General features: G+C 35.6%; 1 pseudogene; it reads right to left on the bottom strand.

Moving 5' to 3' along the window:
- LOC132277537 (uncharacterized) overlaps positions 1 to 16220 on the bottom strand; it is a 54848-nt pseudogene extending 38628 nt beyond the window's left edge.
- Positions 16221 to 16881: the final 661 nt, after the last annotated feature.

Here is a 16881-nt window from a genome sequence, read left to right as displayed (position 1 = left end):
TTTATCTTATGCAGTTTCGTTTACTACCATGTTTGTAGTAAGATTTATGTTATTGTGATGCGTGAGTAGGTGAAGGTCTGGTGAAGGTCTATCCACTTTTGCCTTCTTGTTGTGTGACATTAGTATGCCTTCCTTATATGCGTAGAGATGCCATGTTGTTACTGTATTTTAGCGACATAATTTTGTGCTTACGTGGAGACGTGCTGCATGTACCCTTGATTTTATCTATATGAGTAGAATTACTTTCTTGGTAGTTGCATTTCCTTGTTATTTGCATGACTTCCATGTTTACTTTTTCCCTTTTGTTTCCCCTCGGTTGCACGTAGTGTGTATGTGGGTTTCCGTAAGGGTTTCCTTATGAGATTCCTTGAAGAGGAGTTGTCACAGTTGTTTTGTCTTGGGCTATCCACTTCCCTAAGGTGGGAAGGATGCTCCATTTTCGTGTTTGTCATATCGATACTTGTGCGAGAATAGGATTTCTTCTCTTTTCTTGGTTCAAGTAAGGGACTTCATAAGGAGTGAGTCTCTTTTCTTCGTTACGTTGTGCACAACTTTGGGGTTGGCTGGTTCCGTAAGGATGACTATCGTTGTCTTGAGTCCTTGCTGAGGATTTGATAGATTTTGGTCGACTTACTTCCGTGTAGGGGGTGAAGTCTTTGACCTTGTTGTCTTTCATTTCAGAAATGAAGTCGTGGTGTTGTCTTTCTTAGGACTGGTGGTTCCTTTCCTTCGTGTCTTCCTTTGGGGAGTTTTACCGTGGTTGTTGACGGAGTTGTGGTGCTCAGAGTGAATGGTTTGGTGTGAGATCATTTTTCGGGGACTTGTGTCCATATCATTGAGGATCTATTTGATTCGTGAGGTGAGCTCGATGCTCTTTTGAGAATGTCTTTTGGAGACTGTTACCGTTTTGGAGCCAGGATGTGGTTGACTCTTAGGAGAAGTTTTGGAGGATCGCTATTGGATATGGCTTGTTTGTGGAGTTTTCTCGTCCTAGTGATGGCTAGGCGTAGTTTTGAGGAATCGTAGTTTCGATGATTGGTTGTGGATCGAAATTGAGTAATTTTGATTTAGCTTGGTGTTGCCAAGCACGATTTTGAGAGACTCGTTTTGTGACCTCGTTCGTCGAGATTATGATATGTGTGCTACTTGGTGGACTTGCATTTCGAGCATTTAGTTATCCATGAACGAGATGTGGATCCGATGTCTGATTACAGTGTAGTCTTGTAGTTGATTTGTTTCGGGGAGAAATGAAGGACTTTCGATAAAATGTCTTATTGTCAGGTTTGTTTTGATTTTAGTAGGCGTTGATTTGCTTATCGGGCTTTGGATTCTTAATTGATGTTGTTAATAAGAGTATTTTGAGACATTGGAGTTGTTGGTTTTGTTGTATTGAGGATTTGAGGCCTTAAGCATAATGGTGCCTATGACATTATTGTCAGAGTTTGTGATTGGCCAGGATGGTCTAGAACGTCCTTGTACTATATTCCAACTCTCATAGATGCCTGGTTCTCACATTGCTTTTGGCTATGATCGTTTGTGACATTGATGTCATTTGTATCGAAAGTTTCATGGGTAGACTTGGTGGGGGGCAGGTTATGAATTAGTGCCTTATATTGTCATGCTACCGTATAAAGTTGTGTGTTGTGGGCGAGTACTAGTTGCCATCGATGCTACCTTACTGACGAGTAAGTGTGGGTGGGCACTAGGTACTATCATTGCTACCACACATTTGAGTACGTCGTGGGCGGGTCCTAGTCGCTATTCGAACTGCCATGTCGTCTTTGTTCGGTACCTTGATTTGATACGTGGTTATCTTGGAGTTCTTTTGGCGATTGTTTCTGGATCGGTATGATGGTTCATCTGAAGGGATGCTTATGGTTATTGTTTTTCGTTCTTTTGTCTGACCTTGGGTTCTATGTATGAGTTCTGACTTGTCATGTGGCCATGTGGTCACTTTTCCTCTGAGAGGTTGTCTTGTCATGAGCATTTGGGTGCAAATGACACTGGCTTGTGGATTTCTTTTCAGTTTTGAGGTCGCTGGTGTAGCGTGTTGTGTGGGATACTCAGAGATATCCTCCGTAGTTATCTTGGTTTCGCCTTTTGTTTTGCTCGGGTAGGATTTCGGGGACGAAATCCCTTTAAGGTGGGAAGGTTGTAATGACCCGGTCTTTTTCCTTCCTTTCTTTTTCTCAGATTTTTACGGATATTTTTTTTTTTTTCGTTGATCTTTCCTTTCTGAGTTTGGTTTCTTGTCACTTAGTGTCATCTTGAGTGCTCGAAAATGGTTTCTAAGACTCTTTTCTTTGGATTGACAACTTCCTTTGAGGACCGAGTCATTTTCATATTTTTCACTTTTTGGACATTATTCACTTTTCATTTTTTTTCCCTATTTTGTCTTTTCCTCATTTGTCACTTTGTTGGTATAACCTAACTCTTTGTGTTCGGAGTTGGTTTTTGACTTCACATATCTTCATTCTAAGTGGTTTCCACGAAATACGTATCTTTACTTTTGTAATAAAGTACTCTAGTTGCTCCCGGTGTCCATAGGGACATGGATCCATAGTTTTTCAGAATCTTTTTCTTTTCTTGGGTTGTTTTTCTTAAATATCTTTTGAAGATATTTTATTTTAGGGGTTTTTAAGAAAATATTTTAGGAAGATATTTTCATTCGGGGCCATTAGTGTAGTTTTTACTTTTTGGAGAGGCCATTGTGCAATTAACGAAAGTTATTGCAAAAATACCTCGTCTGGAGCCTAGATCCTCATACGGGATTCATTTACAAATTTCGTCAAGTCGTGCACTCTTAGAATTTCCTTCTGGTCATTTTTCTCCAATTTCAGAGTTTTTGAACCCGATTTACTCCAAACTTGTTCGGGGTATATCTCTCTGCTCGGGACTCGATTTTTGATTCTGTTTCTTCCGTTGTTCATGTTTTCTCATTTTGAATCTTTTTTGTTCATGAAGTTTTGCTGTTTGAGCTGATCTGTTCAAATTCCACTTTTCCAGACCCGGCGGGGCCCTTTCGGGGCACTTGTTTGAGTAAATAGTTATGCTATGTTGCATGCTACTTGTTTACTTTATGTTAAGTTTTGGCATTGTCTTTTTGGATCTATCGTATCCCTTGGATCTGTTCTTGTTTCACGAGTTTCTTCCTTGGATAGGAGAATTTCATTCCATAAGGACCCATATAGGGAACCTTCTTGTCTGTTCTGTCGGTTGATGCGAGAAAGCTCATGTGAGCGTAGGATCGCAATCCTTATCTGGTGGAATGAGACATACGCTAGGGAGGTATCGTTTCATTTCCTTTTTCCTTCATGGCTTCTAGATTCAAGGCCTTAAGCGTAATGGTGTCAGTGTCATTGTTGTCTGAGTTTTGGGATTAGCTACCCCAACTCTCGCAGATGCCTGGTTCCCGTGGTGCTTTTGGTAATGATCATTTTTGACATTAATGTCATTGGTATCGATAGGTTTTTCTGAGTTGACCTAGTTCGGGGCATGTTATGAACTAGTGCCTTATACTGTCATGCTACCTTGCTGACGAGTAAGTGTGGGCGGGTTCTGGTCACTGTTCGTGCTGCCTTGTCGCTCAATTCTTTTATCGTGTTTCAACGTTTCGTTGTCTCGGCATTCTTTCGGTAGTTGACATTGAGTTAACGTGCCGATTCGTATGAGGTGTTGTCTCAGTTCGTGGTCTCACGTTTCTTCAGTTGATCTTGAGACTTCTGAAGTTATCTTTCGGTGCTTTATAAGCTGTCCTTTGGTTCAACTTTTGTTCAGTCCTTGTTCTGTTCTTTTTCGGTATGTTCCAAATTTTGAGACAAAATTTCTTTAAGGAGGGTAGGTTGTAACGACCTGGAAATTTCCCTTCCTTTTCTTTTTCCTGAAATTTTACGGATAAATTTTTTCCGTTTAATTTTCTTTTCTGAGTTCAGTTTCTCATCTCATAGGGTCGTCTTGAGTGCTCGGAAATGGTTTCTGAGACTCTTTCGTTCGGATTGACAACTTCCTTTGAGGACTGAGTCATTTCCACATTTTCACTTTTCGGACACTATGCACTATTTCGTCATTTTCCACTATTTCGTCATTTTTCCTATTCTGTCTTATTCCCGTTTGTCAGTTTTTGGCACAACCTCACTTTTCATGCTCGGAGTTAGTTTTTGACTTCACATATCTTGATCTTGCGTAGTTTCCATGAAATACGTATCTTTACTTTTGCAAGAAAGTACTCTAGTTGCTCCCAGTGTCCATAGGGGCATGGATGCACAATTCTTTGGAATTCTTTTCTTTTCTTGGGTATTTTTCATAAATATCTTTTGAAGATATTTTATTTCAGGGGTATCTAAGAAAATATCTTTTGGAAGATATTTTCATTCTGGGGCAGTTTCGCAGTTAACCTTTTTTGTAGGGGTCATTGTGCAATTAACGAAAGTTATTGCTAAATATCTCGACTGGATCCTCGTATGGGATTCATTTTCATATTTCGTCAAGTCATGTACTCTTAGAATTTCCTTCTGATCATTGTTCTCCAGTTTCGGGATTTCTGACCCCGGTTAGCGCCGAACTTGTTCGGGCCTGATTTGGAATCTTTTTCGTTTATGGAGTTTCGCCGTTTGAGCGCGTCTACTCAAAATCCACTTTCTAGACTCGGCGGGGCCCTTTCGGGGCACTTTTTAAGATTTTCTATAAAGAGGAGGCCTTAAGAGAAAAAGTCAGATTTTTCTCTTTCTCTGCTCTCTTCTGGCCGGAATCCATAGCAGTCGTGGCTGTCATCTTCTCTCTTTTCTTTTGGTCCATTTTTCCTTGGTAGAAATCCTTCGGCCTTAAAGTTTATTGTACCCCTCGACGTGTTCTACCTTATGCCCTTATTAGAACTCATTTATGAAGATTTCTTGAGTTTAGGTTTGAGGTCAAGTTGAGATTTTCATGGGGCTTCTTGCGGATTCTTGTTCACAGTGTTGTCCCCGACAAAACCTCTTGGTATCGTCAAATTCGGAGCACTTTTATTTTGGTGGGCCTTTGAGATTTTCATCTCAAATTAAGGTAGGGGATGTTCTAGGTTTAATTCTTGTTATATAGCATGATATTGATGCTTATACAACTTGATTACATGCTTAAATATGAAATCTAGAGATTTTATTATTTATTTTTCTTGTATAGGATCTGATTTTCCCGGTTGCTCATGACTTGGTTTAAACATGTAGCATGATATTATATTGCCCCTTGATATGCTCATTGTCGTGTATTAAAATTAGAACATTTGAATAAGTATTAAAGCTTTTATTTAATATTTATCCTAAGTGAAAGATTAATTCATGTGGCTTTAATTAGCTTAAAATCAATGTGTGTTAGCATATTAAATTAGGCCCTAGCATGCTCTCCAACATAGATTAATTTGAGCTTAATCGGAGATGTTTTAAAATCTAGTAATTATTAATTAAATTGATTAATTAATTTGCTCCGGGTGTACTATTCACCCCATTGGAATTCCGACTTGACATTCTTGATATGCAGGCTATATGGTTTCACATATATTAAATCTAGAATATTTGATTAGGTTTTGAAACCTTTCATTTATTTATTTTCTAGTATTAAAGTTTAATACTCGTGGTCTTCTCTTGCATGGAATTTACTTGTGTCGTGTTTTTAAATCAAGTCTTGGCATGTTGTATAACATATATAAATTTGAGATCATTTGGATGAATTTCAAAACTTAGAGATTTTAATTAAATGAAATAATTAGAATCGATTTAATAGCTCATTGGTCTTGATTAAGTTTTTAACTTGGGATTCATGCTTTCCGTGACAAGTTCCTTTATGTGTATCAAAATAAGAATAACCGAATAAGTTTTGAAACTTATATTCATTTATTTCCTTTGTATGGAACTAAAATCACATGGTTGTGTTTTGAATGAAATGAACTTGTAACTCGATATTAGACTTATTCTTCACATGATCCTTGACATGTCTTGTTTGTAACACTTGAACTTACCTTGTAATCTTGATAATTTAATCTTTTAAGTAGATTAAATTTCCTTTATATGCTTCCATCGAGTTAATCATGCCTTGATATAAATTCTTGTTAAACTAGTGAACTTGACTTGAATTTCATGAACTGTTATCTTTTATCAAGCATCGTGACCTCTTATATCTAGGTTTCATTAATGTACTTAATGAACATGCACCTTTGTCTTAGAATGATTTAATTACTCATGTGTTGCTTAGTAATTACTTGAATCATGTATTTTATACTTGTGGTATATTTACTTCAATGAACTCCATGCGCTATATATCTTGGTTATAATCTATATAGATGCATACTATGATTTCTTGATATTTCACATGCCATTATAGTTGATGAACTTAGGGCATGACTTGTGTGTTCCAAAATCTTGGTTGTGCATGAGACGTGGTTAATGCATTTATAGTATTTTGATACTATCTTGGTTTGCACAACTTGTTGATTTTGGGACCTGGGATATCAATCAAGAATTGACATGGCTAGGACTTGGTTCTAGTATGGGGGAATGTCCTCCTACAACTATAGTGCGCACTAGGGGAAAGGTACCCATGGGTTAGTAGCCCTAAAGTGAAGAGTACGGTTTTAATCCGGGCGATATCCGAGTTTCCACATTGGTTGATTTCACTCTCTTTAAATTTCAAGTTACTATTCCTTGAAGATTTAAACTTGTCGTGTATGTGAAATGCTCCAATCCTATTTACTTGCATAGATATAATGCCCTGTTCTTGATTCATGTATAACTCTTTTCGTGTTTCATGGAATGTTCCAATCTTGTTATTTGCATAGATATTATGCCTTGTTCCCGATTTCGTGTATGACTCTTGTCTTGCTAATTGGATTATCCCAATCTTGTTATTTGCATAGATATTATGCCTTGTTCTTGATTCCTTGTATAACTCATATGGTGTAAATTAGAATGTTCTAATCTTGTCATTAATGTAGATATTATGCCTTATTCGTGATTCAAGTATACTTCGTGTCGTGTATTCTATCCTTATTTACTTGCATAGATATTATGCCTAGTTCTTGATTCCGAGTATGCTTCTTGTCGTGTTCTTGGGTTGTCCCAAATCTTGACTTTTTTCATATGAGTATATATCATGATTCTTGTTGTTAGTACTCTAGGGTAGCTTAGGATGCTCCCTGAGTCTCATTGTGACATAGACGTTAGGTGGTATGAGCCTTCTTAACATGTTTCACCTTAAGGTGATAAAATTATAAAATGCTAGGTCGATGCATGCTCATCTCCTACGAGTAGCTTTATGTTGCTCACCCCTACGTTACTGGGGCATATTTCAGGTACATGACTCAAGACTTAAAGATTTCATTGCCTTGGATGATTTGTAGTTTCTCATGACAAAACTTGTATTCTTGATTCTATGTATGTAAAGTGTACATAAGTACACTCTTTTTAATGTATTTGACATGTATGACATGAGGCCATGGGCCACAACCTTTTAATTTCAAGTGTATGTATTTCAACTTCAAGTTTTGCTTTGAAATGTAAACTTTTCCAACCTTGAGGTTTGATATGTGAAATTTTGTAAACGGAGTGTAATGAGGCCATAGGCCATTGAAACATGTTTAAATATCCATATTACACTTGCGCGTATGTTCACATCATCACACACTTGCATATTATGTGTATTGAACATGCCATGGGAATTCCAAGTAGACTTTCAGCCTTGAGTGCATAACATGAAATTTTTTGCACTTTTTTGAGTCATTTCGGTCGACCGAAATGGCATTTTAGTCGACCGAAGCCTTTTGGTTTTTGATTGAACTTCAAAACATGTATTTCCAGTAGCCATTTTCACTATTCAGGGCCATTTTAGTCGACCGATGGCTTATTTCGGTCGACCGATGGTTCATTTTGGTCTACCGATATAACCAAGCCTTGAAAACATGATTTTAGCACAAATTTTGTCCATTTCGATCGTCCAGTGGGTCATTTCGATCGACCGAAATAGCTAGATCCCAAGAGTAGCCTCAGTTCAGTTTTAGCACTGTTGCTCCAACTTTGAATGGCCATAACTTCTTCGTTTCTAATCCAAATGGGGTGATTCTTGAGCTTAAATTCATGAACTTGAAGTCAGCTTTCCAATGACACCAACTATACATTCAAAATACAATTGTGGTGAGAGTTATTCATGTTTTTCTGAGAGGGTGTCAGTTTTTGTTTAAACAGGGAAGGGGCATTTCGTGGGATTCTTGTCCAATTTTCTTGGAACCTCTTGGACTGTTGTGTAATGATTGGTTTAGGTTGTGTGGACCTTATTTGCTTATCTTTCTTCATTTTGTCGTTTCTCCTTTGTTCGGACTCCGAATCATGCGATTCTTGAGTCCATCATGATTTGTTTTTCATTACCTTTCTAGTGGTGTGCTCGGTGACATCTGAACTCATACTTTCAGAAATGACTACCTTGCCCCTGGGGGCTTAAATTGTCATTCTTCCGTGACCTCATGGAGGGTCATCCTAGGGTCTTAGAGGTGCTTTGTGCCTTGGAAGACCATCATTTTGTTTCTTGCTTCTGCATCTAGATCTGTTATCGGGTCAATCTTCGATTCATCACTGTAGTACCAGGTTAAATCCAAACCCAGGTCGTTACAGTAATAAGGCCATAGGCCATTGTAGCATGTTTAAAATGCTATATTACACTTGCGTGTATGTTCACATCATCACACACTTGCATTTAATGCAAATTGATCATACCTTGGGGGATTCAAATGAGACTTAAAGTCTCTTTTTCAATTTTAATGCATAGCAGGTTCATTTTCACATTTTTTACCTGTTTCGGTCGACCGATGGTTTGTTTAGATCGACCAATGCTCTTTTGGGTTTTAATTGCATTGTAAAAACTCAATTCCAGTAGCCGTTTTCAGTCTCGAGCCACAAACCAGTCGACCGGTTTGTCATTTCGGTCGACCTAAATGAAGGGTCATTTCCCTTCTTCTCTTGGCTCACTTCGGTCGACCGAAGCTCCATTTCGGCACCGAAATGGGGTTGTCTTGTGGGTTTTGTTTGGTTTGTTGCTTAAGCTTGTTAACTCCGCTTGTTTGTCCCCACAGGACCTTGTTCATTTCATTTAAGCTATTCAATGGTGTACATAGTCTAGTTTGAACTAAATCTCGTTCCTTTGGCCGTCATTGGTGCCATAGGGTACCTTTGACCCTTTTTGTTTTAACTCTCGCTTTCGGTTATTTCTTTGAGTTCCATGACTTCATGGAAGGTCACTCTTGTGTCTTAGGGATGATTTATATCCCTAGAGACTTTGGTTTTATCTTTTGCTTCCGCATTTCGGATCCATTATCGGGTCAACTTTTGGTTCATCACTGACGCACCAGGTTGAAAAACTTGGGCCGTCACATACTCTACAACAATACATGAACTACTTGCCAAACATAAGTAAGGTGAAACCACACATACCATGTCCTAAGGATTCAAGTCTACAATGGCATACACCATGTCGAATCTTCAATGTGCGGTTCGTTACACATGCAAATGTATACAATGTCGAATCTTCAATGTGCGGTTCGTTACACATGCAAATGTATACAATGTCGAATCTTCAATGTGCGATTCGTTACACGCTATAATGACATTATAATTCAACTAAATCAAATTACCATCAAGTAAGCTACAAGTACTAAATATTCTACAACTTAGTAACCAGCTTCCAAGGTAAATATAGTAGTACACAACAAGATACATTTCTCGGAATTAACAAGTTATTAAATCAAATAACCTCTATGCAATATTCATATGCTACACATGTTTTGAATTTCTAATTATTAATTAAACCAAATTGCTATCATGCAAGCTACAATTACTAGGGATACAATAATCTAGTAATAAGCCTTAAAAGTAACTTCATTATTATTATACATGATTTCATCAACACAACAACAAAATCTCTAAAATTTAAAAAGCTAACAAATGAAACAATTTACTATAACATGTTATACAATATATCCATATATACTAAACATGCTTTCAAATCTTAAACACATGAATATACAACAAGTCTAAATCCATGATTTAAGCATAGAAACAAAATCAAACACTTGATTAAATCAATGAGACAATTAAATTAAATTAAATAATTAAATTCCCTAGATTTCAAAACTACCCTAATTGACTTCAAATTAAGATATATCAACGATCATGCCAAGATCATTTCTAATATCATGTTAAATCCTTAATTAAATCAATGGAGCAATTAAATAGAAATTAATTAACTTAAATTATTAAATTCTTTAGATTTCAAAAGTCATCTAAATGACTCCAAATTATTATATGTCAAAGATCATGTCATAGTCATTGCATATATCAAGCCAAAAACTTAATTAAATCATTGAAACAATTAAATAGAATTTAATTAAATTATATGATTAAATTCTCTAGATTCTAAAATAACTCCAAATGATTCTAAATTAATATATGCTAAGGAGCAAGTCAGGATCATTACATATATCAAGTTAAATACCTACTTAAATCAATGGAACCATTAAATAGATTTTAATTAATTCATTTAATTAAAATCTCTAGATTTCAAAACTCATCCAAATATTCTCAAATTAATATATGTCAAAGAACAAGCCAAGGCCTAATTTAATATCATGTCTTAAGTTAATTCCACACTAAATACAACTATGTGAATTAGATTTCATACAAAGAATAATTAAATTAAATTCTAGATAATATACAAAAACATGCATACAAGTTATATAAATCTCAAAAATAATTAAGACACCAAGATTGTAAACCTATAAATATCCCCTATCTCAATTTGAGATAAAAATCTCAAATGACATCAAAATGAAACCTCTCCGAATCCTACGATACTTCAGGGTTACAACGGGAACAATTGGGGGACCAATAAACCCTCTTGCGGCAATAGCAAAATCCAAACCCGAACTAAAAAATAGTCAAAATTGGATTCTAAAATAAAGGAAATGAAGGCCTCGTCAAGGTCGATGATAAAGCCTTCATCGATGAGGGAAAAATCAAAGGGGAAGGAGATGAAATGGAGGAGAGAAGATGGCAGCCCTAAGGGGAAAAGAAATGGCTAGAAACCAGGGGAGAGGGAGGAAATATCTGATGTTTTCTCTCTCTTACCCCCTATTTATAGAATTTTAAAAAGTGCCCTAAACGGGCCCCGCGCGGCCTCGAAAAGTTAAATCTATCCAGACATACTCAAACGGAAAAACACCACGGACAAAAAAGAACCAAAATGAGAAAAAATGAACAACAAAAGAAACGGCTTCAAAAACTGAGTTCCGAACAGAAAGATATGCCTCGAACAAGTTCGGTGGCAACTGGGTCAAAAACCCTAAAACTGGAAAAAAAATGACCGGAAGACAATTCTAAGAGTACGCAACTCGATGAAAAGTGAAAATGAATACCATATAAGAATCCAAGCCTAAAACAGGACACTTGGCATTAACTTTCATTAATTGCATAAATGCCCCCTCCAAAAAAGGATAACTGCACAATTAACCCAAAATGAAAATATCTTCTAAAAGATACTTTCTTAAAAACTCCCGAAATAAAATATCTTCAAAAGATATTTATGAAAAACACCCCAAGAAAGAAGAATGTTTTCGAATAAATTTTACATCTATGCCTTTACGGACACAGTGAACAACTAGCGTACTTTTCTATAAAAGTAAAGATACGCATTTTATGGAAACCAAATGGAATGAAGGTACGTGAAATTGGAAATTAAATCTGAGCACAAAAAGTAAGGTTACACAAAATAAGTGACAAACGGGAAAAAGACGAAAAAGGAAAATGTCCGTAAAAGAAAAGAGGAGACGACACGGTCTTCACAAGGATGATACCAATCTCCCAAAAGAATAAGTGTCGGGAACTATTTCCAAGCACTCACGATGATCTAAAGGGTCAAAACTCAGACTCAGAAAGGAAAACATCAACGGAAAAAAAAAATCCGTAAAAACAGGGGAAAAAAAAAGGAAGAAAAATGATAGGGTCATTATAACCTTTATTGTCCAATTCCTTTTGTAAAACATCATAGCGAATTTATAGTGTTAAAAGTACATTGGTTCCTTATATTGAAGATTGTTTCTATAACACAAGATAAAAACAATAATATGTTTAATGTAAGTGGAAGATTGTAAATAATAATAATTATTATGTAATTATGCAAGTGGAAGATTGCAATATATATATATATAAACTTTCTTACATGCTCAGCAACAAAACCTCTTTGTAAACAACATTTTCTGTATATTTAGCATTGCCTTCAATTCTTTGGTCTTTTTTAACATAGACTTTAGTTGTCGACATTGATGTTCCTCTAGATAATGCCACATATAGTTGTCCATGTGAGAATACATGCTCTGGAAGATATGTTCCTACATGAGGAATTGTTTGCCCTTGTACCTTATTTATTGTCATTGCAAAACTTAATCATATTGGAAACTATTTTCTAGTAAAACAAAAAAGCAATCCCTCACTCTCTACCAGGGAAAGAGGTATCCTTGGAATTAATACTTGTTTCCCTACATGTTGTCCATGGCAAATTTCAGCAGCAATTATGTCTCTTTTGTGCCATGACATATAAGCCTAATCCCATTGCATAATCCATTTGCAGGATCTAAATTTCTTAGCAAAAGTATAGGACAAATAATTTCAACGTTAGTCTATGAGGTGGAAGGCCGTTTGGGAGTAAAAAATTCAGAAATTCTTCTTAGTAGTAGGTACCATCATCATCATTTGCTTTATCAAAGCTATAGTATGTTGAAGATTCTCCCAGAAAATGTTCAATAAGCTGACCGTTTATTTTATCAACAAAATCATTTCTTGTTGCTAAAATTGCTCAATTAGTAATGTATTCCGCTGAGTGAGAATTTTCTTGAAGGGATGGAAATATAGCATCTATCAATGCATTTTTAGAGTTTTCTTCGATTATAGAGTTTGTAACTATTTCTTTCGGCAGTTGAATCATGTTATCTAATAAAGTCAACTCCTCTCCGTCGCCTACTTGTAGTAAAAATTCTGTAAATGATTGATCATTTCTTGCTCTCATGTTCTTTTTCAATCGTATTTTCTTCATTTTTTTTTCTATAATATAGACTTTACTAGACTTGCTTCAATAGTTTCAGCTCTAGTCGCTCGAGGTAGTACGGGTAACACTTATCTGAAATCTCTGTAAAAAACCACAACTTTTCCTCCAAAAGATAAATTATTGCCAAGTAAATCTTGTAGAGTTCTATCAACTGCTTTAATTGCGTAACGTTTAGCTATTGGCGCTTCATCCCAAATAATTACTTTGGCTTTTCGTAAGAGTTCTTCTATTGAACTTTGCTTTGAAATGTTACAAGTAGTTGACTCGTCAGCTATGGTAGGAATCTTAAATCTTGAATGTGCAGTCCTACCAATGGTAATAACGAAGAAGCCACTCCAGAAGTTGCAGTTGTAAGTTTAATTCCATATTCAGATCTAACCTTCGCAAGTAATGCATGGTACAAGTACATTTTTCCTGGCCCATCAATGAAGAAGATGTTTGGTTGATTTGAGATTATGCATTCAATTATAGTTTTATATGCATTTTATTGCTCATTATTAAGATTTACCATTGCATTGTAATCGTCAGAGGGAGTACCAATAGCCATTTCATTGCTGATCTCTTTAGAGGAATCATAATGGTTGGAATCATTCGATTAATCAATATTTGGCAAATTGTAATCATTTATATTTCGGCCCATGCTTATTAAAAAGTTTTCTATGCTCTTAAGTGTTTCCAAGAGTTGGTAGTCAGGGGAAGAATTGGGGTCGTGTAAAAAATCTTCTGATATAGCTTCAAAATAGTCATCCCAAAGTTTTCTAACATTACTTGGGTCATAGAAAACTAATAAAGTTATAAAAAGCCTTCAAAGAGTCGTTGGCATTTGGAAGCACACAGCATCGTTGAGGCACTCAACAATGCTATTATCACTTTTAAGGAGACCTCTTCTTTCTGCTGACTCTTTAAATGTTGCACATTGCAGACCATTAACATATAATAAATCTTTATATGATGTTGGTCTACTCATGTGGTTTAACAATAATCTTAAATAATACCTTTCTCCTTCGGAAGGATTGGCAATATTAACTCGTCCTATTACTGCCTTGTGGTGTCTGGGACTCCAACATTTATTTTACTTGTTCCAAACATAATGCTCTGGAATCTCCCTATACAAATAGTTTCTACTTATTTCAAATATAGAGTTTAAATGAAAGAACTTTGTCAACATTGTACATGATATATCTTTAGATCGAATGACATATTCTAGGTTTTTGTTCTCCCAGTACCAAACTGTGTGTTTATTTGGAAGGTGTAATTGGACATTGGTAACCGAAGGATACATCTCATTTTAGTTAAACTCATAAGGTCTCCACATTGCTTCTTGTGGTGATACCCATCTTGCATCCTGATATTCTTTTATTTCATTCACGAAATTCCCTCCATCAACATTTAAGATATGAATCGCAACACGATCATGTCCCTTGTATATATATTTATAGAGATATTTTATTGCTGTTATTCCTGAGCATATCTCGACATTTATATGGTAGTCATATCTTTCTAAAAGACTAATAGGACTGTGGCCTAACAGTACAAGGTTCCTACTTTCCAAAGGGAGGTCAAGAGTTCAAAACTCAATGGAGGTAGTGTGTATGAGTCCCAACTAAAAAAAAAAAGAAAAAGAAAAAAAAGAAAAACTCTCTAAAAGATATGGATTATAAGGAACAACCCATCTGTTATCTAACGTTACATTACACACAAAGACTATTTAGCTGTCTTTTCTTCTTCTGTATCTAGGGTATGAATCTTTACCTTGAATCGTATGTTCGACAAATTTAGATGGATAAAGATTTTTACATTTCCCATCATTCATGCATACATTCTTTTTGTTGAGATCTCCGCAAGGCCCATGAATTATATGTTTCACTACTTTCCGACAAAGTGATGGATTTTCTTCCTCAGAAGGAATTTCTGCACAAACCAGTTTGTCGTATTGTTCAGCATTTGTAATTTTGAATTCAGATTGAAATATAAGCAATGTGTGTGCGTGTGGCAAACCTCTTTTTTGAAACTCAATCACATGAACATGCGCTGTCACTTTTCCAAATATCGATCTTTTAAATAATTGTTGCTTTATGTCATATAGTTTTGCTCTAAACACTCTAGCTGTTAAATCTGGTCTATCTTGTGGTAACTTACCAAATTTTAGTTCGTCACGAATTTCTTTCCAATCAAGATTACAAGTCATTATAATAAAAAGGTCTGGTTTTTCGAATCTCTAAACCAAACGCATGGCATCAATGTATCATCTACGTATATCCCTAGGTCATTCTATGAAAAAAAAACAAGAAGAACAACCCGTTTTCCAACTTTATCTCCTCTAGATTATCTTACCACAATGCTATCAACAATTCCTTGGTATAATTCGGATCGAATATGTGATTGTTGTGTCCGGTAGTAATCTAAATGGGTCAATTCAAGCTTAATGTACATATCAACCACATATTGTTGCAAAAGTCTTCCAGAATATAATAGAATTGACATTCTTTTTCACTTATTTGGAGTTTGTAGCAATAATATTGTCTGCATGAAACCTTTTTTGTTCTTTTTGCTGCATCATCGTAAAATAATTTATTAGAGTTCTTGAATTATCACTTCAACATATATGTGAATCAATTTTGTTTATTTAAATAATATATTGCAATAAGATTTACCTTGTTCAACTCTTTTTGTAATATCATGTTCAAAAATATCTTCTTCACATGTAACATGTTGAATGATACTTGGTTGATGTCGTGTTTTGATATTACGATGCCATCCAATTTCACCAAATAGAAATAACAAAAAGTATTGTAATGGATCATAACATCCAAAGTAGTGCCTTACTCTATGTCTTCTTCCTGAGTGCACAGTAACAATTATATCTCGTTTTGAACGTGTATTTTTAAATTTGTTCCTTCTATCCACATAGCTGCAACTTGGTCCGATGAAGGTGCATTGTAAACTCTTTGATCTAGGTGAGCATCATTTTTTATCATGATCTCATAACTCTCTTGGACAGGAATATCTTTTAGCCTTCGGAAAAACTGTTCGTAAGGATTTGCAGATAATATCTCCATTAACTTTGCGACAATTGGCTCTTCCAAATTTGCATCTTTAAGAATTGTCATTCTATTTTTCAATTCATTATTAGTGTCGTAGAAGTATAATTGGAGGTAACACGGTCCATTATGTCCAAGTGTAAGTGATGGCAATTCATGGTATACTTGACTTTGTCCACGAAAAGTATAGATCCCGGTCTTTAGATTTGATAATTTTTTATTAAGACGGACTCCAAATGATGTGAAGGAGAATATATTATTATAGACATGCAAGTGACGGTGGAAGTCTATAGATAGTGCACTTTGGGTTGTGAATAATTCATATAAATCATTACCTATATTCGTAGACATTAGGACTACTTCACCATTTGAGCAATAGAAACTTGGAGGTTCATATTCAAATTTTTTAGCAAAACAAAATTCACATTATGGGACCTTCTTCAACTCATAGGACATTATGTCATTATATGGTTTTTCCATCTCCACTCGTTTTATTTTCTTTATTGAATTTCTTACATTTCGAATATGGTTGTCTCTTTGGTCAGGTGACAAACTTGCATATCTATTTCTGTAATATGCATTCAATCTAGCGCGTCTATTATCGTGTCTCATTGAATTGTTCCACCTAATAATAGAAAATGTAAAGTAAATAAAGATGGTGTTTCCATATAAAATATATATGTCTTGTAGTGACCCGAGTTTTTATTCAACCCGGTGCGTTAGTGATGAA

The sequence above is a fragment of the Cornus florida genome, unplaced genomic scaffold (assembly GCF_030987335.1).
Source record: "Cornus florida cultivar Cherokee Brave unplaced genomic scaffold, ASM3098733v1 CherokeeBrave_3.0.0_Hap2_Chr10, whole genome shotgun sequence".
NCBI lineage: Eukaryota > Viridiplantae > Streptophyta > Magnoliopsida > Cornales > Cornaceae > Cornus > Cornus florida.
This window is presented reverse-complemented; position numbering and strand designations above follow the sequence as displayed.